Source organism: Odocoileus virginianus, chromosome 28 (assembly GCF_023699985.2).
Source record: "Odocoileus virginianus isolate 20LAN1187 ecotype Illinois chromosome 28, Ovbor_1.2, whole genome shotgun sequence".
Taxonomy (NCBI): domain Eukaryota; kingdom Metazoa; phylum Chordata; class Mammalia; order Artiodactyla; family Cervidae; genus Odocoileus; species Odocoileus virginianus.
In genome coordinates, this window is record NC_069701.1 from 9,576,103 (window position 1) to 9,596,477 (window position 20,375).

General features: G+C 37.8%; 1 protein-coding gene across 16 annotated transcripts in view; it reads left to right on the forward strand.

The window, feature by feature from the left end:
* The window catches only part of DLG2 (discs large MAGUK scaffold protein 2), a 2,233,668-nt gene that overhangs the window by 1,123,300 nt on the left and 1,089,993 nt on the right, over window positions 1-20,375 (forward strand). The gene's annotated exons all lie outside the window — the stretch shown is intronic.

Sequence of the window (20,375 nt, forward strand, 5' to 3'; positions counted from 1 at the left end):
TGCAGAGATGATGTAGTGAGAGAATATGGAGTCTGGGCTTCCCTGGTGGCTGAGACAATAAAGAGTCTGCCTGCAATCCAGGAGAACTGGGCTCGATCTCTAGGTTGGGAAGATACCCAGAGAAAGAAATAACAACTTGTTCCAGCATTCTTGCCTGGAAAATCCTATGGACAGAGAAGCCTAGCAAGCTACAGTCCATGGGATTGCAAAGACTTGGACACAACTGAGCGACTAACACTTATACTTCACTTTCATTCTAAATAGATCACTGAGTGGGTATGTAGAACAAGATGCCCTACTGACCTGCAATGATGTAGTATGAGTGAGAAATAAGCTTAATTTTATGAAGCTACTGAGATTTACTGTATTCCTACAATAAATCTAACCTATCCTGACTAACACAGAGGGGAAAAGGACAAGAATTAATATTGACTGAGCACCCGCTATGTGTCTATACTGTACTAGAACCTTCATATGGTCTGTTGTTTCTGTTGTTATTTTATTTATTTTCCACAAAATCTCTGTGAGGTAGTTAATTACAGTCTCCATTTAACTGATGAATACATTGAGGCTCTAAGATTTGATAACCTTGTGGATAGCAAAAGGCAGAGACAGTCTGTCAACAAATTTGTTCAAGTCTGAGCCCATGGGGTTTCTCTTAACCCTACCCTGTTTCAGCGACACCATGTTGACTTTCATTAGCATGTATTTGCTAACTTTTAAGGTGAATAGACATTTTCAGCAAGCGCAGGTAGGGTTTTCAAAGTCTTTTTATCCCTATTGAGGGAGCCAGAAAAGTAGGGTGTGGTATGAATTTAGGGCGTCACCTAAACTGAGATCCAAATGCCCTGCAAGCATGAGCAAGGGCTAATTCTGTGATCCAGACTATAGTCCTTTGGATATAGAAAGTATTGTCCAAAGAATCTAGTCCAACAATCAAAGTTAGAACTAAGGCTCTAAGACCAGAGCCAAAGCAGTCAGAGTTGGGGTACCAGAAGGCACTGAGAAATAGAGGCAAAGTAACATGGACAACTGTGTTCACAGTCGCTTCTACTCTGCCTCTTCTATCTTAAGGCAGGAATATTACAACTCTGACTGCTGATAGCCATACATAGTGCCTACTTCTTTAAGAAAAACTATTATTGATAAGGTGATTGATCACGGAGTCAGGGTAAGCCATTTTGGAATGAGTTAAGCATATTTGTGTCACAACACATATTCAGTTATCATCCTTTAGAGTTATTGGGGGTGTTTCTTGCAAGTTATTGCATATGACTCACTTTGGCTCCATAGGAATTATGTTATTTAGTCTCATTATTGGGTATTGTTCATTCTTACTACTGAATAAAATGAAAAATGGAGGTATTATGTACTCAAAGTATATCAAATTAAGTTCCATAGAGAGAGGGTAAACAGGGACATATTTACCAGATCACTGCATTTAGGAGATAGGCTCCTCTTTTAGCCAAATAATAAGCATCCAATAAAATCCTTTACTGTGTATAATGCCTTGTAGCTTTAGAGTTAGAATAACTGGGTTAAAATTCTGGCTTCATATAAGCTGCACAAAGACATTACTTAAGTAAGCCACTCCTCTATAAAGTAAGTATAGGTCAATTTACCTTATTATTATGTAAGAGAATTATAGAGTAGAATAAGTATAAAAGATGCTTGCTTCTTGGAAGGAAAGCTATGACAAACCTAGACGGCATATTGAAAAGCAAAGACATCATTTTACAGACAAAGGTCTGTATAGTCAAAGCTATGGTTTTTCCTGTAGTCATGTCACATAAAGAAGGCTGAGCGCTAAAAAATTGATGCTTTTGAATTGAGGTGCTGGAGACTTTTGAGAGTCCCTTGGATAACAAGGGGATCAAACCAGTCAACCCTAAAGGAAATCAACCCTGAAATATTCATGGGAAGGACTGGTGCTGAAGCTCATTGGAAAAGACTATGATGCTGGGAAAGATTGAAGGCAAAATGAGAAGGGGGCGACAGAGGATGAGAAGGTTAGATGACATCACCAACTCAATGGACATGAATTTGAGCAAACTCCGGGAGACAGTGAAGGACAGGGAAGCCTAGCGTGCTCCAGTTCACGAGGTCGCAAAGTGTCAGACATGACAGTGACTGAACAAAAACAACATATAAAAGCACATATGACCTAGTGTATTATAGATGCACAATAGCATTAGAGACTCAGTTAGCCCTTTAAATACATGGAATGTATTATCCTAGTGGGTTGTTCAAGTTTAAAACATCAGTGACAATTGTTGATGCCTCTAATAAACAGGAGTGGGCATAGCTTGAATATTTCATAAAGAACAACCTGGCTCTTTCAAAAAATCTTCAAAAGGGGAGAGTTATCTTGGTGAACTCATCCAGGGTCAGGTTTTGTTTTGCAAGCCTCAGAATTCTAACTTGGCAGAATTATAGCCAATCAACTCCAGAATTCCTGATCCATATTAAGAAAGCTCATAAGTTACTGTTAGAGATGAACAGATAGTTATTGGAGTTTGTTCATTTCAATGATAAAAAGTTTCTAAGCTGACTAAATGACCACGTACTTGAACCAATTCTTTATCTGTTAGTACAGAAATTCATGTGGGGGCGGGGGATGATAACCCTAAGCTTACTTGGGTCTAAATAGGCTAGCCTATGCTGGAAGAGGTGGCTTCCCAGGTGGCTTAGTGCTAAAGAATCTGCTGCCAACACAGGAGATGTGAGTTCGATCCCTGGTTTGGGAAGATCCCCTGGAGAAGGAAGTGGCAACTCACTCCAGTATGCTTGCCTGGGAAATCCCATGGACAGAGGAGCCTGGCAGGCTATATAGTCCATGGGGTCACAAAAGCATCAGACATGACTTAATGACTAAACAACAACAATGCTGGGAGAGATAGCCACAGAATCTCAGCGTCTCATTTATCTCCCAAATTTCACATTTCATGATGGTGACTGGTGGGATAGTTGGCTCTTAACATCCTTACCCAGGAACCCAGGATGACAGATACTCCACTTTATGAAGCTGCTGTAGCAAAAGGGAAAGAATGATAAGGATTGTGCACTTGTTTTAAAAATGCAAGAAATGACACATCAATTTGACAATGGAATGGCATATTTCATGGGCCCAAGTAAATCAATATGCTAATACTAAGTTTAATTCACTCTGGACAGCTAAGGAGGCTGGAATTGCTTTCTGCATAGTCATTCTGACACAAAAGGGTGGAAGAGCACATGTTAAGTAAAAAGAGTCCCTGATGCCCCCACCCCCATATTCATAACCATAGTTTCCAATAATTTGAAACAGATGTGTCATTCTAAAGTTATTCAAAATCTTTTAGAGTCTGTAGGAAGCACATTGTGGAAGGGGGAGAGAAGAAAGAGCAGTTAGGTCCCCATAAACTGTGAGATGAAGAAAATAAGATTAACCTCAGAGTTAACTTATAAAATCAAGCCTTATTAGATCTACTTATGTGGGTCATCTGAGAGAGACCAGAGGTCTCCCAGGTCAGCAAGACATGAAGGTCATCCAAATGAGTGAATTAGTGGATGCAAATAAAATTGTATCTATAAGAATGAGGCTGATCAGTTAGTGAGGTGGAAATAAAGTCACTGAGGCAAAGCTTGGCAGTTTACATCCTAGTTCTCTTCCTGGGAGAAGATGCTCTGCCAGTAGAACTTTATGAGGGCATAAGGCATCTGTCCATTACACCTTTATGTGGCTGGAGGGACAGCAGACTTATGAGCATTATGGCATTAAAGATTCAAAATTCAGAATGACACCACCTTTGGTGTACCTCTACCAAGTACACGCTCTAGTATCCAGCACCTCCCCACTTACTTTCCAGTACATGAGATGATTGTACTTTGAATAGTTCTACATTTGTCAACTGCAATCAACATCTTTCTTTTCTGTGAAAATGTTTTAACCAACGGTTTCCTCATCAGAAGAGCAATTTGTTTATTTAACTTTTTATTAACTAGTGGGCATTCATTTCATTCTTTATCATTCTTTCATACATTCATCAGACTTTAGATCAGCTACTATGTTCAAAGCCATATGTTTTGGGAAATAAGATGAGGAAAAAGATAAGATTGCCTTCAAAGGACTTCATTTTGGGGGAGAGACAGAAAACAAAACAAAACATAGGCCCGAATGATTAGAAGTATTGAATAAAAGCAAGAAGAGTCTTTTGTGCTGAAATTCAGAACTAGTCAACTTGAGCGAGTCACAATATTTAACCATCCTGTTAGATGTATTGTTCCAAGTTTACAAAGGACTTTATAATAAGTCATCTCATGTAATCCTGTCAACAGTTCTGTGAAAGGTAGCTTTACCCTCTTTTACAGATGAGTCAATACAAGTGTACTGAAGTTAAGCAATTGTTCAAAGCTCATTATTATTAACTGACACAATCTGCTTTTTCTGATATACTGTAGGCTTATTTTAAATCCTGTTGGCCTACAGCATTTTTGACCCTGGATTCCCAACCAGTCCTGTTCCTGTATCACTTGGCACTATCAATTATGGGAAGACCCAAGATGCCCTGATTTGGTGAAAGTTAACTTTCATGAGGCTGTGTTATAGGACATAAGATATGCATTAGGGACCAACACTGGTTTGGATGTAACCACTTAATTTTTTTTTTCTTATGAGTTACATGTGTGTTTATTCTTATGTTTGTCATTTAAAGAACAGGATTTTGTTTCGAATTATATTTCCAGAAACGTAGGTAGCTTGTATTATCTATACATATGAGTTTTTCCATACTTCCTTGCTAACCTCATGGAAAAAAAAATTGGAAGAATGCTAGAAATGGATTTCTTATATAAATAAAAGTGAAGACAAATTTAATGGGATAGAAAAGTTTTCTAAAATTAAAAAGGCTGAAATAAAGATAAAAGAGAAAGCTACTAAATACTCACTTAAAACTTCAGGGACAAAACCTTGATGAGTTTGTAAAAGTGTCTATCTTACCCTAAGTTACCTAGAAAAAATTCAATAAACATGTTTTGAGTGCTTGGGTTACCCCACACTGAGTTAGAGAAGGAAGTTACAATAAGCCATGTTCCTCAGTCTCAAAGACCTTGAAGTTTCATTGATGGGGAGGGAGGCAGAAAGATAGAGAATTTCAAAGTAAGAGAGGGAATGCTTGAAATGTCAGGTGTTTCGTGAGTAGAGAGCACAGAGTTAGAGATGGGGTATTCGAAGACTGGACTAAAGTCTAAAAGTAGTTTCAGAAACAATTGGTCTCCCACAGGAAGCTGCTTCTGAACTAACACCTAAAAATTGATCACAGGCTATCCAGAAAGAAGAACAAAGAACAAGGAATAAATCTGGGTTAAAATAATGTTTACCACCATCAATTGTGGTGAAGGAAATGGCAACCCACTCCAGTATTCTTGCCTGGAGAATTCCGTGGACAGAGGAGCCTGGTGGGCTGCTGTTCATGGGCTCCCACAGAGTCAGACACGACTGAAGTGACTTAGCACGCATGCATGCATTGGAGAAGGAAATGGCAACCCACTCCAGTGTTCTTGCCTGGAAAATCCCAGGGACAGAGGAGCCTGGTGGGCTGCTGTCTATGGGGTCACACAGAGTCGGACACGACTGCAGTGACTTAGCAGCAGCAGCACCATCAACTGAGTAACTCTGTGCTCTATTCATGGCATTATGATGAACTTTAGTGTAAATTATCTTGTGAAATCCTCTCAACTACTCTGAGAGATGGGTAATATTTGCAAAAACAGGAGAAGAGAAAAGCATGTGAAATTTCCCTCAGATGACCAGATAACTCTAGTTAGAAGTCTCTGGGTGAACAACGATGTAACTGAAAAGATACAATGATGTAGAGTTAAAAAATAATTGGGAAGAAGACAAGAAAATACATGATACAGTGTATGAAAAGGAATGAAGTTAGGAAGATTCAGAAAAAGAAACAGGCAATTAGAAATCCAGATACAGTAAAAATCTAGGGTCAAAAATTAATTATAATAAGTACTATTTACTGAATGCTAACCATATTCCCGGCCTTATTTTATGTGCATGCTAAGTTGCTTCAGTTGTTTCTGACTCTGCGATGCTGTGGACTGTAGCCCACCAGGCTCCTCGGCCCATGGGATTCTCCAGGCAAGAATACTGGGGTGGGTTGCCATGCCCTTCTCCAGTGGATCTTCCTGACCCAGGTATTGAACTCACGAGGTTCTTACATCTCCTGCGTTGGCAGACCGGTTCTTGGTTCTTTATCACTAGCACCACCTGGGGAGCCAATTCCAAGTATTTTCTTTCTTTTGATCCTGAGAACAATCCTGAGGCAGTTCTTATTCTCTTTATTTATGTATGAGAATACTGATTAGCCAGTAAGGGTAGGTGAATATTTCCATCACATTATAAGAAGCCGAGCTGAGTTTTGAACCCAGACATGCTGATCGCAAAGCCCAGCCACTTAATCACTGTTTCTTTGAACCTGTTGGATACCAGCGATGGGACTAGCACAGTATATAGCTTTCTTTTGTAACGTTGTATTTTAGTCGTATCTTCCTGAGACTAGACCCTATTTGCTATAAAGGAATCATTGTCAGGCCCTGCACCTCTCATCTGAATTGGGAAGCATTTATTCCTCCCAGCAAAGACGTCTAATCTCATCCAATGACTTTCTCAGTGGTGTAACTGTCAGGAAATAAACAGCTTTATGCCCAGAACATGGGAGTTAATTATAGTTCCATGCAGACTGACAGGTTTCACCAGCCATGGAGCAAACATCACTAACTCTTTTGCTTTTGTGGATAAAACAAGGCGATATAAGGATAGCTAAAGAGTCGTGGGTATAGGAAACAACTTAAAGACTTTAGGGTTTTCATGATTTTTTAAAAGAAATCATAATCATAGATTTCCATATTTATATAAAGCTGTTAAGGAGTGTAATGAAGGCTCATTTAAAATCATTTTCATTCTGTGCGTTGTGTCCATGAAATAATATATAAATTGGGAAGCATGTAAGCAAAACATCTCTTAAGAGTCTGAGCTCTTTTTTGAAATCTGCATATTTAAGAAACAAGGGAAATGAAGTTCTGAGATTCTCGCAGAGAAATGAAAAAAGGAGGACACATTATAACAGCAAACTGCTATTTTTGTCCCGTAAGTGCCAATAGAGTTTCCCCCTTAAGATAAATAATTGTTTCCTTTTATGGCCATTATGGCATAGAACTTTCATTTGATTATACTTTTAGTGTGTTGAGTTGTACTAATGTGAATGCATTTAAACTGTGCCTTCTATTATATTGAAGTTCCAAAGTAATTTGTAGAGTTTAAATTTACTGTTGGCGTCAATTACAAATATTTTTCTACCACCTCTTTTTGGTTAGCATATGTTCCCTCTGTGTTTCCTTTGTGTGTGTTCCACTTTTGCACCATAATATATAGCACCTATGTAAGCTTAGTTTGAATTTGTAAGGCATTATATTTCAGAAAACCTTGAGGGCAAATTATCCATCTGTTAGACTTGGAGTTCCTCATAGGAAGAAACTATTATCTTCAGATTTTATTTCCAGAACATAGTTAGGCTTTCAAAACATATATTTAAGGAATAAAGGAATTGATTGATTGGAAATAAAAATGATGTTTAATTGAATAAAACTGTAGATAAACAAGAGTAGTGTAGAATAAAGGGAAGAAAATGTTTATGTTAGGAAAACTAGAACAGAGATCTTATGCCTGCTTCTAAGAACTCATTGTGGCATCTCTTGACTCAAACCTGAGAAAAATAATGATAGTTTATCCTAATTAAGGACATTTATCTAGTTTAGTTAGTGGTGAAACAACTTACAGCAAAAATGAAATAATTATTTCCCAAGGACAATCTCAAGTTTAGTTGTATTCTTAAAATGTTGTTTTCTTACAACAATTACATATCTGTTGAGCACATGGTGGTTATGGGTGTTTTGAGTGGCATTTGGGTCTTAGAAACATCAGTCATTACTGAAGAAGATACTTTTTCCTCTCTTAGAAGCAACAAACAAATAAGCTTTTCCAGCAAGATTGTCTTTTTAGATAGCATAGACCTTTTTATTTCTTAGAAGTATAATAAATAAAGAGTAGTGATTCACCAGGATGCAAACAATTCAACAACTCTGTCTGCTGAAACTTTTCATTTAAGGCACCTAAGCCAGTTATTTAGATTGTGTTATTAAGCAAAGCAGATGCCATACACAGGTCACCTTTTATAAACTAAAGCGTAAAGTTTGGAGATCAAATATTTCTGGGTTCAAATTTAGCCTGGCCTTTCACTAGTTTAGTCCATTTTTAATCTTTGCATTGAGAGAAAAGAATGTAATTGTGGTTTTGAGGTTATTCTTTCTAACTAGGTCACTCACATTGGTTCTGAAAGATTTTGAATAGGTCATTTAATTCGTCTGTATGGTTTCCTTCTTTATTATTGAAATTATATTACTATTGAGATAGAATTTTCAGTCTTAAGGATTGGTCCTAAGGCAAACTATGCAGAGATTCATGCATGTGGGTGTTTGTATGCAATGTTGTTTACACTAGACAAGAAAATTTAAAAGACTTGGATGTCTAACAATAGGAAATTAGTGAATTATAGTATAGTCATACATGAGAATTATACACTGCCAATGAAAATGTTGAGAGATGTACTTTAATTAGGATATGCTATCATATGGAGAAAGAGCAGGTGACAAAGAACAATGCATACCATCATTTTATTTTTTGAAACTAAGTATAAATGAGCAATATGGACAAAAAATCATTTATTGTGTGATATATTCCAAACACTACTGTAAGTCTTTTACATGTATCATTTCATTTATAAAACAACTCTAACAGGTCTTCTTATTAATATCATTTTTATATTAGCCCCTAAGCACTAGGATGTTACATAACTTGCCCAAAGACACAGAGTCAGTGGTTCCAGTACCTGAACTTGAGTCCACATTCTTTGTTACTGTTTATCAGTCACCAAGTTGTGTCCGACTCTTTGTGACCCCATGAACTGCAGCACACTCAGCCTCCCGATCCCTCACCATCTCTCTGAGTTTGCCCAAGTCATATGCTTTACCCCTGTGATGTTCCTACCACTGCCTCCTTAAAAACTATAATAATGAGCAATACAATATTAATAGTAACCATTTATTAACCACTTTTATTCAATATGTGACCACTTAGAGATGGCACATTACTCAAGAGCATGTATCTGTATCTTCTTCCTGTCACTTACTGACTGTGTGAATTTGCTTAGCCTCTCTAGATCTCAGGGTCCTCAGGATGAAAACAGGGTTAACATTGAAGGATAGTTTCTATATGTGTTAAACATGTAAATACATGTATATCACTTCAAATGGTGCCTGGGACATGAAACATATTCTTTTAAATGCCAATGCCACTAAATCTAACATAGGGCTAAGACAGGGTAGAATCTGAGTTTGAAACTTGGTTTAGCTCCAATACATATTCTCTCATCTATATATTGATTCTCCTAGACCTACGGTGGTATCCCTGACTGAGCTCTGCAATACTCATATTTTCCTAAGATTACAAATAATTTAAATCACCTTTAAATTCTCCTCCACTGAAGGGCTAGAGAAAGTTGTTTGAATAGGATTTCATGTGAAATAAAACAAACAAAACAACCATATGTATTTGCACACTAATCCCTAGAGAATTTGTAAGTACTTCACTCCCTAGTTATTTGCAGAGCTTTCTCATCCTAGGAATATCATTTTTAGTGGTTTCATGGGGAGTTGTCATCATTTATAAGAAAAGGACAAAAAAATACATTGGTCATAAAAAGTTATGATCTTCCCCAGCCTATAATTAGAAGCCTACCTTATTTTTGTCTTGAGCTTCTCTTCTTCATTCAGCAATTTGTTGCTGTGCCCACCGTGTTCCAGGCATCGTTCTAGGGTCGGTCTGCTCGTATTTCCTGTTCTTTACCCAATGATGACTATATTCATTATCTGCTATGCCTGAGAAATTACCTTAAACCTTAATGACTTGAACCAGTGTCACTCCTGGTTTTTATTAATATCTCATATGTTCTATGGCCAGAAATTCATACAGAACACAACAAGGATGATATATCTCTGGTCCATATGTCTAGATTCTCAGCTGAGATACTCACAGGGACTGGAACCATACAAAGTTTCAGCACTTACATTTGATGATAAATGCTGGTTGTCTGCAACCTTCTTTATTATAACCTGTAACATATACATGAAGCCTGGACTCAGTCACAACATAAAGGATGAGTTTCAAAGGCAAGCATCTCAAGGGACAGTGCCAGGCAGATGGGGTATCCTTTTTATGACCTAGCCTCAGAAATCACATATAGCACACATTTACATTATTTTTCTTTAAAATGGTAACATGTGTAAACTGAAACTCTTTACACATGTTACTTGTTACTGGTGTTCAGTATGGTTCAATGCCAAGACTTTTCAGTGTTTATGGACAATTCTCAACTCTTTAGCTTCTCTAATTTCAGAGTTTTTTACTCCGTAAAATGGGAGTGATGATAAGTTTTACACCATAGATAATACAGTTACATTAAATGATGAAAAAGTATGAAAACTTTGCTTTAAAAAATGAAATGTATTTATTGCATTTGCAATGTTTTTAGTTTATATTACAAGTTTTAAAATGTTCCTCAGAACTTTATTCTAGAGAAATAATTTCCATATGTGCCATATTTTGATCAGCATGCTATTCATTTGGGAAGGTCTTAGAGTCACTTACATGGGGATTTGAACTCCTGTTCTTTTATTAGCTATGCAATTTTGGGCAAATTTCTTAATCTCTCTGGAATATGGCATAGCCATCTATAAAAGAGGAAGTGACTATTCTCAGAGCTGAGGTGACAGTAACCAGTCAATAATTTTAGTCCTTGTAATTTGAAGCAAAGGGCAGACAGGAATGACATGACTGATGTAATCTGCAGTTGTGACACTAAAGGTGACTTGTGGAGCATCGGCGTGGGAACATATGCAATCTGATTTAAACAGAGACAGTGCTAGCTCATAAGGCAGCTTTCTGCAAAATAGAAAAATTCACCCTCCTCAGAGAGATCACTTCCCCACGCCAAGGCACACAGCTTGGGGACCAGAGGGCGGGCTGAATTTCAGCAGCTGTGCAGGTAGTTTCCTTGGGCACAGAGGTGTCTGCACAGTCATGTACAGTGGCCCAGGGCCTTCCAATTTCAAGACAATTTCAGGCTAGTTGTTTTGTGATAGAGGTCCTTATGTGTATGTGTGTTAGTCACTGAGTTGTGTCTGACTCTTTGCCAGGACTGTACCCCTCCAGGCTCCTCTGTCCATGGAATTCTCCAGGCAACAACACTGGAGCAGGTTCCCGTTCTGTTCCCTTCTCCAGAGGAATCTTCCCAACCCAGGGATTGAACCCAGGTGTCCTGCATTGCAGGCGGATTCCTTACCATCTGAGGCACCAGAGAAGCCCTCGGGGTCCTTATAACCAGAGTTAAATGCAGTGATGTCCTGTAAACAAGCTCTTTTTAAAAAGCCTCTGATTTGTAGCACTTGCTGATATCCATGGTGTTAATACTCCCACCATGCCTGATTTTAAGCTACCAATATTTTGACAGTTAGGTCACAAAGCAGTTATCTTTCACTTGCCTATAGGAGCCAATCCAACGCACTCATTAGCAAAGAGTGAAATTCAAGCAACTACCAGAAAGCAGCCATAAGACCTCCTAAGTTCCCTTAGATACACTGTATCCTGGGAGCCGTTCCCATGGCAAAACAGAAGGGCTTCAAGCAGTTCACAGTAGGTATGCATTTTCTCTCCCCCCACCGCCAGATCATCTCCTTTTAACTGAGAAAAATGATTATTTATTCACAAACTCTCACTGATTTCAATCTTATGGAAGATAAGTAGAAATATTTTAGAACATTAATTACATTTCAGTGTAACGTGAAAAGAAAAAAAAAACATGCTGTAATCATTTTTTGTTTTTTAAATGAGATACACTTCCACAAGATGGTTTGGGAGGAGAGGAGACAGGAGATGATGTCACAAGTCTCGTATTGGAGAGAAGCCAGGCTATGCCAGCCAAGAAAGAAAAAGAAAAAAAAAAAAATAACCTGTTGGTTACATCTTGTTATAGCTCATCATGCCCTATCACTCATACTTCTATTTTTTGGTCAAATCAAGCAGATCTTATGGTTACACCAAATGTCATTTTTTGATTTGTCATCAGAAATGAAGGTTAAACTATAACCAAAGGCTTGGCTGTTAGATTGTTTTTAACTTTACTTCTATTAAATTGAATTTAACTTTATTTTGATTTTGTATCTTAGCACAAAGGAGGGAGAAAGATTTAGGGGGAAAAAAGGCATTACTCAATAGGGAAAATGCTGTTGTAAACTCCTTTTGAATCAGTTATATTCATTTGAGTTCAACAGATATAAATAAGACATAGTCCTATCCTTTAGAAAGGTTGTGATTTAGAAGTTGAACTCACACAATTTGATATAACAAGGAAAGATACTTCTGCTACTAGCAGTAGTGATAGTACTGGTAGCAGCAGCCAGTAGAAGACTAAGGTTTGTACTTAGAATCTGTTACCAGTTGGATAGGTGATCTGTAGCATGAGAGTTCTACCTCACAGGATAAAAGAAATATATGTCAAGTTCTCTTGATACCAAGTGTGAGTAAAATAAACAGTACCTACAATCGTTTATAGTTTCATTACCCAAGCATTGCTGCGAGGATTAAATTAGGTAGCATCCCTTTAAAAAGCTGCAGGAATTACCTCTGATGAACACCTACTATGTGTTGAGTGCGTCTGTAACCTGGGCTGCGTATCAACTGCAATAATGAAGGAACACATACATGTTGATACCTTACTCTCCCACAGAAGCGCTCCCTAGTGTAAAGAAAGTGCTCTAAGACAATAGGGTTATAGACCTATTATAACTCCTATAGGGGACTTAGAGCAAGAGACCCCGCTCGATGTAGAGGATTAGAAATTGGGTTTTAAGAAAGAAGGTATTGAGAGGAGCACTGAAGAATCGCGGAAGAGGTATTGAGTCTTACTTCAGTCGGATGCTACTAATTGCACAGAGACAAGCCCATTACCCGTTGTCACAGGATGTCATAAACATGAGGATGAACTACTACCAGCTCTCTCTGAAGTACATCTGAAAGGCTACAGCTCACCAATGGTGAATCAGTTGGGGAGAACACCATTTTAAGCAAACTTTGGAAAAATATGAAGAATTGCTTTTAGGGTATAAATATTGAGAATGGTTAGACAAGCAATCAAGTTAGAAAACTATGCAAGTCTGTGTTTCCAACTATCAACAGATTCCTTCTTTTACCCAGTCTTAAAGTGTTTAGCACCATTTCTTCAAAATGAAAAAGAGGCAGGAAAACAACTTGCTCTTCGGAGAGTTTGTTCTGCAAAGTATCTTCAAAAGCATGCCTCACTGGATGTGCTAGCTTTGTTGTGGTTGTTGTTGTTTTTTCTCTTTCAAGTACCTCTGGATAAAATGGCTTTAGACTACTTCCAACAGAGCTAATCTTTACTTTTCCCTGCTTATTTGACATTACATGATAAAAGTAATATGTCACTTCTCTATATCTTGGCTATTTATTGTGTGATTTCTGTGAATGACATCAGGTAGCCTATTCAGAGCATCCTTTGTCTCCTTTAGGGTGATCTGCCTTCCCCAGGTTCAATGTCTTATAAAAGAAGGGACAAGTTTCTTCCAGGAAGCTTCATGCTCATCATGGAATCACCTTTCTATATCTTCATATAGAAAGATGTTGGGCTCAGGCTATTTGTGAGTCAGGCTTTAGTGGCCGCTAAATGAGGGCACTGTAGAGTGACCCTAATAGACAGAAATTCACCAGAGCCATGTCCTTAAAGAATGGCCCCTTCCATTGAAGAGAGGCAGTCCAGTGTTGCAGAAGAAGCTGGAGGCTGGCACTGGGAGTCAGAAGATAAACTTAAAGCTCTAATTCTATAATGCTAGTTGTATGAACCTCAGATAGTCATATGGTAGTTCTGCATATCTATCTACCTATTTGTGAACTAAAGAGATTAGCCTGCATAAATCTTAGATCCTTCTAGCCTTGGCAGTCTAGATCTAGGACATCCCCTGGCTTGCTCAAGGCACTTTACATGTTGCAAAGTTAAGTCTTGAGTGGCAGGAATAAGGTTTTGTGATACTTGACTTAATTTCCCTAATGATAAAGAGTTTAATTTGATACATAATCCAATATGATTTCTGAAATTAGCAGGAATTGAGAACACATTTTTATTTTTTTCAGTTGCTAGTACAGTCATATTGCAACAACCTGACCTTGATTGAATGTCCCCCAAATATCTTGTCAACACCTATTTTTCTGAGTGCTTTTGAGCTGAGTATCTGACACTTAAACCTGCCTAGAAGCACAAAAATGTAAGGTGCTAAGAATGTCCTTTCCTTGTCCTAACACTGCATGTATTAATGCCTTCTGAATTGTTTATCTGATTGTCCCTTCTTAAAACCTTCAGTTACTTAACCATGACATACAGAATAAAGTCCAGAATCATCGTTGTTGTGTTGCACGCTCAGTCATACCCAGCTCTTTGCTACCCCATGGACTGTAGACCACCAGGCTCCACTGTCCATGGAATTTTCCAGGCAAGGATATTGGAGTGGGTTGACATTTCCTACACCAGTGGATCTTCCCAACCCAGAGATCGAATTTGCGTCTTCTGTGTCTCCTGCATTGTTAAACAGATTCTTTACCACTGTGCCATCTGGGAAGCCCCCAGAATTATCACTATACCATAAAAAGTCCTCTTCTGCCAAATTGCTCATACGCCTTTTCCATCATCCCTCTGCACACACTCAAACTCCTCTGAACTTTCTTTACTACTTTGCAGGTATTGACTTGTGCATGTATTTGCTTCTGCCAGGGAGCATGGTCCTTACCATTTATACAAATAAATCCCTAATATGTAAGCATTGCACCACAGTCCCTTTTGCTAGAAGGCTGTTCTTTGCTTTCTGTGCCCAGCAAACTTTCTCTTACTTAGCCTCAAATCTCAATGTCTTGAGTCTTTCCTAACTCCATATTCCTCCCAAGCATTTACTTCATTGTATGGCAATTATTTTTATGCCTTTCTTCTCCATTAGACAGTGAACTCCTAGACAACAGGAACAATGGCTTATTTATTTCTAGATCTTTTGCACCTAACATGGCTGACAGAAAAGAGTCTTGTAAACATTTTGTTGAATAAGAGGGCAAGTGAAGTCTCCTTAAATGAATGTCTATTTTACCCTTGCCTCTTCCTTGAAACCCTCCTTGATTTTCCCTCACTAATCCCCAGGCCCCTCACGTTCCAATATTTCCATTTCACTCTTAGATTTATGTATTTGGGCTCAACTATGTTTGCCAAGGGGCTTCCTGGGTGGCTCAGTGGGTAAAGAATCCAGCTGCAATGCAGGAGATGCAGGAGACACAGGTTTGATCTCTGGGTTGGGAAGATCCCCTGGAAGAGGACATGGCAACCTACTCCAGTCTTCTTGCCTGGAGAATCCCATGGACGGAGGAGCCTAGTGCGTTATAATCCATGGGGTTGCAAAGATTTGGACACAACTGAACTGACGGAGTGCGCACACACACACACACATTTGCAATCAATTTTGATTTATATATTTCATTGCATTTGTTTTCATTAAACCATATTTTCTGTATACTTTATCTTTTCATGAAGCTCTACCCTAGTGACTGTTTCAATAAAGCTGTACATATTTCAATATAAATATTATTTGTTGAGTATTCATGCCCTTTTATATTCACATTATCTATTTTGTCTATAATTAGATAGGGGGAAACATTAAAAAATCAGTTTGCTGCAGCAACTTAGCAGAAGTGCTGGATAAATATTTAATGATGGCAATGTTGATTCACTACAGTATACAGAATAAAAATAAAGCAGTTGCCACAATCATGCAATGTAAATCTCCACTACAAAGATTTATTGCCACTGAAATAGCTTCCATACAGTATCTTCCTTTTCTTTCTTTTTTTTTTTTTTTAAAAAAAGGCTTTAAAGGTTTAAATGAGTTCCTGAATTTTAACTTTAATTCCAAGGCTCTACATATAAGACCCTAGGCTTTGCTGTGCCATCAGTCCCGTGTTTTAAGGATAGGAAAGGATTGTCTCTAATCTTAGGCTCAATTCTCTGGTCTAAAGGAACTTCTGTGGCTTTATATGCAAATGATTTATAGCTAGTCTTCCTTACTCCTTCAGTGTGTTATTCCTCAGATTTACCCTTCCACCTGGAAACTCTTGCCAGATTTATTTTCCCAAGACTATTCATCATTTCACTCTACTCAGAAGAAAATATTCAATGTTAGCTCCATTGAAGGGAAACTGGTATATAGAAATAGTTATGCCATAGCATAGTAAGTAGAATGGTAAATATCATAGGGATGGATACTTTATGCACTCAAGAAATATTTAAAGAACCCTTACTTGTCCTCGGGTCAGTTCAGTTCAGTGGCTCAGCCGTGTCCAGCTCTTTGCGACCCCATGAATTGCACAGCACACCAGGCCTCGCTGTCCATCATCAACTCCCGGAGTTTACTCAAACTCATGTCTATTGCGTTGGTGATGCCATCCAACCATCTCATCCTCTGTTGTCCCCTTCTCCTCCCACCTTCAATCTTTCCCAGCATCAGGGTCTTTTCCAGTGAGTCAGCTCTTCATATCAGGTGGTCAAGTTATTGGAGTTTCAGCTTCAGCATCAGTCCTGCCAATGAACATTCAGGACTGATTTCCTTTAGGATGGACTAGTTGGGTCTCCTTGCAGTCCAAGGGAATCTCAAGAGTCTTCTCCAACACTACAGTTCAAAAACACCAATTCTTCAGCCCTCAGCTTTCTTTCTTGTCCTTGTGATGTGCTAATTACTGGGGTATAGATTAGTTTGGTATTTGCCTGTGTGTTTGAGCAGACTTACAAGGGAAATACCATATCAGCTGGCACTTGAAGGTGAACTAGGAATTTGCAACTTGATTCAAATGTCTGAATAACCTTTATATCTATGAATTAGTCTATAAATTAGCCTCTCTCTCTTTCTGTTTACTCTATAGCAAAGCATAATAGTTCTGGAACAGAAAATGACAAGGATTAAGATTTTAAGGCAAAATGAAGTAGCAAAGGAAAATCTGGGACTTGATTGAATATGTGAAACTTTAAGTTACATTTATATTCTAAATATTTTAGTTGGTAAAAATGTTTTTAACATAAGTAAATGTGGGAAACACAGTACTTAAAAAAAGAGCTAAATTGCTAGAACATGTCTTCATCTAATCCCAGGACAAGGACTCAGTGATGGGGCAAAATTGAGAGTGTTAACAAGGTATTCATCTTAGATAGTAACAGCAATTCTGGCTGCAGTGGCAGCATGAGTTATGAGTATGGTAATTGGGGTCTTTAAACGGTGTGTTAGATTAGTGCACCATGGGTGTGTGCATGGGAAGTTTGGTGTGTGGAGGGGAAGTGCAGAAGGAGGATTACTGGTATTCTTCACTTGGCTGAGTTTAAATGGAAGGGCTGAAACAGAGAGTGGGAAAATCAACATTTCTCCCCTCCTTTGGGAAATGTGGAACTAGCCAACAAGATCCAATTAAAACACAGGGAAGTCAAGGGACCATTTTATAGTAATTCAGCCTTCTTAATCTCATGTTCCCTAAACCCAAAGTTGTTCACTCAACCCAGTGAGGCGCCCCCAATTTCCTTCCCATGTTAATGACATTCTGTGTTATAAAATATAGGATAGTAGAAGAAGAGGGTAAAACAGCATTTATTTAGAAGTTGAATCTTAAGATACCAACAAAGGAGATACCAACAAAGTTCTGTCTACTTAAAGCTATGGTTTTTCCAGTAGTCATGTATGGATGTGAGAATTGGACTGTGAAGAAAGCTGAGCACTGAAAAATTGATGCTTTTGAACTGTGGTGTTGGAGAAGACTCTTGAGAGTCCCTTGGACTGCAAGAAGATCCAACCTGTCAATCCTAAAGGAAATCAGTCCTGGGTGTTCATTGGAAGGACTGATGCTGAAGCTGAAACTCCAATACGTTGGCCACCTGATGTGAAGAACTGACTCACTGGAAAAGACCCTGATGCTGGGAAAGATTGAAGGCATGAGGAGAAGGGGATGACAGAGGACGAGATGGTTGGATGGCGTCACCGATGCGATGGACATAAGTTTGAGTAAACTCTGGCAGTTGATGATGGACAGGGAGGCCTGGCATGCTGTAGTCCACGGGGTCGCAAAGAGTCGGACACAACTGAGTGACTGAACTGAATCTTAAGATGGCACACCTATGCGTGCAAATTGTATACTTTATTTATATGTAATTTTGTTAAACCCCCCAATATTGTCTTTGATTTTAATTTTTTTCAGCATTTTATCAAACAAATTTTAAAAATTACTATAATATTGAAAGAATAGTATAATAAACATTGATAGTTTTGGTATTCAACAATTGTTAGCAATATACCATATATGTATTATCTATTTATGAAATTACCAATCTATTAATTTATCTTCCCTGATCCATGTAAACAACTGTAATTATTTTCACAGAACCATTTGAAGGTAACTTGTAGACAGAATGGCTTCAATATTTATCTCCTACATAACCTTGACAGCATTACCAGAAAATAAACAATTAATGATTACTTTCCAGTATTATTAATATCCAGTTCATATGCAAGTTCCCCAACTGTCCTCCTCAACTGTTTATAGTATTTTGTCTTTTTGCCAAACCAGGATCCAATCATGGTTCGTGAATTACATTTGAATCTTATATCTTTACTGTTTTGTAAACCTCTCAAAGTTTCCCCATAACACTGAGCTTACCCTCCATTTTTATCTTGAATAATTAAAAACCTAAAGAAAAGTTGAAAGAGCAGTAAACAACACCATTATACAACTTTACCTTATTCACCGTCTGTTGGCATTTTGCCACATTTGGTCTCTGTAGCTCACTTGCTCTAATTATGTTATTTCTTCTACAGGGCATTTTTCTATAATATGTTTTTCTTCATTGTCTTAAGATGTTAGTTATGTGAATGCAGGTTGACTTAATACATTTCCCTTAGAATAAGAAGTTAATATAAAATACCAGCTTTAAGGATGGCAAATATTCTCTTTCAATTAAAAAAAAAGTAGCAGTATTCTCTTTGATGTCCAAATTTGGTCAAGAAGGACCCCTTCAAATTGGCTTTCATGTTCTGGAACTTTTCCCGCCCCACATATAAAATTAGTCATCTCTCCAAGGTATTCTGACTCCATTTAGTAGAAAATGATAATTAGAAACCAAGATCTTGGTGTTAGTTATGCTCCTGACCACTAGTGTGTTATTGTTTCTTAGGTCCTTTTAGTGAACAGTGAAAAAAAGTATAGATAGGTATATATAAGGGAGAAGGAAATGGCAACCCACTCCGGCATCCTTGCCTGGAGAATCCTGTTCTTACCTGGAGAATCTCAGGGACAAAGGAGCCTGGTGGCCTACCGTCTGTTCTGTCGCACAGAGTCAGACACGACTGAAGCGACTTCGCAGCAGCAGCATATATATATAAATGTCATGAGTAGCTAATGGTATTTCCAATTCAAATCTAACATTACACAGCATTTCGTTAGAACTCCTTGACTTTGTAATTCCTTTCTCTTACACTAAGATGCTTGTTTTCTTAATGATACCTTCGCTCGTTTGCTTTATTCTTCCTGATAGACCAAACAGCGTCAAAATTGCAGCCCTAACAATACAAATAAACAAACTATTGGATAAAATATAGGGCTTTTTGCAGTTCACTTTTTCCTTAGAAGGCACTAAAAATAAAATGAACTGTATTTAAAAGTCACTCGAAATAACTATTTTTTTCTTTGAGATTAAACTAGTAATCTGTAGACAGACTAGGTTGTTTCAGGTTGTATTGTTAGAATTTATTGTTTTGTTTCTCTTAAAGTTTATTTATTTGTATATACACAGGATTTAAAAGTAATAACTGTGGTAAAAGATACAGCAGAGAGGTATTGCTTTCATTTTTTTTATCCATTTCTCCCAGTCCCCTGTAGGTGTAGTCATATATAATTCATTGTCCAAGCAGGACACTTTTGAGAATTACTTAAAATAATTGCAATTCATAACTTTTGAAATACTTAGGTATTGATTGAAAGTTAATTTTATTTTATCGGAGAACAAGCAACATAGTCACACACTGAAGTGATTCTTTAAAAGCTTTTAAGAATATCTAAATTTTTGTACATTAAAAACAACATATGTATATGTATAATAAAGCAAGTTTAAAACTAAAATAGTCTATCCTAGATA